General features: G+C 35.9%; 1 non-coding gene across 1 annotated transcript; it reads right to left on the reverse strand.

Annotated features, from left to right (window-relative positions):
- Positions 1-641: 641 nt before the first annotated feature.
- Positions 642-746, reverse strand: LOC123786475 (U6 spliceosomal RNA). Its single transcript, XR_006777974.2, has one exon. It is a non-coding gene; the product is annotated as a U6 spliceosomal RNA (small nuclear RNA).
- Positions 747-1,030: the final 284 nt, after the last annotated feature.

The following is a 1,030-nucleotide window of genomic DNA, read 5'->3' on the forward strand; positions in this document are numbered from 1 at the left end:
AGGCGGACCAGACACTTAACTAACTGGTTAAGGCACCCCTCTTTCCAACTTTCTAGTGCTTCTTAAACTTCAAGTATTTGCATGGACAGGCTTCAAAAGGCCTATCTGTTTCTTTAAAAAGGCTTTTGTGAAATTAAATTCTTCGAATAGCTATTATCAAAGTATTTTTTTAATCCTAACAAGATCAGGGTGCTAATCAATCCCCTTTTTGGTTAAAGTCAATATTCTCCTTGTATTACTTAAAGGTGTCTGCCAAAGATCTCGAAGGCATTAAATTATTGTGAAATTTTTAGATGAATTTCTTGAAAAGTGTGTCCTCCTATTTATCCAGGCTGTCTGTATATTATTGTCCCATTGTTTATTTTAAAATGCTTTTCCATGCAAATTCCACATCTCATTCCTTTATTGGAAAGGTAGTATCATACTGTTGAACTTGGTAGATAGTCAATCACATATTCACTTAAGAAGTTATCCGTACAGATACTGACTGAACACCTTCTGTGTGCAAAGTAAAACAGTCGCTGCTCAGGTGAAGACAAAGGTAAATTAATCACAGACCTAACTCTCCTAAAGTTCACGAGCAGGTGGTGGAGATGGACAAGGCATATAATTTGGTGCCCAAGTAAAACGTTGAGAAGACAATGGAGGAGGAGAAAGTGATATTTTTACGTGTCGTCCTTGTGCAGGGCCACGCTAGTCTTCTCTGTATTGGTCCAGGTTAGTATATGTGCTGCTGGAGTGAGCAGGGAAGTGAAATTTTTAGATACTGAAACTTCCTAATTTACCATTAAGGCAGAATATACATAATTACATGGGTTCCACTGCAAAAAAGTCTGGATTTTCTTATTTAAACATTTACTACATCTCTCATTCATTTATTCCACATACCATTATTTATTGAGCGCCTCCTGTGTGTACAATAATGCATAAGGATATGTCAGAACACAGAAGTGATTTATTATCTAAAAATAAAATATTTAGAGACTTTAGGATTGCTATTTTTCATAGAGATGCTTTTATAGTTTGGCCC

This window comes from Ursus americanus, chromosome 4 (assembly GCF_024610735.1).
Source record: "Ursus americanus isolate L20-20 chromosome 4, mUrsAme1.1.p, whole genome shotgun sequence".
Lineage (NCBI taxonomy): Eukaryota > Metazoa > Chordata > Mammalia > Carnivora > Ursidae > Ursus > Ursus americanus.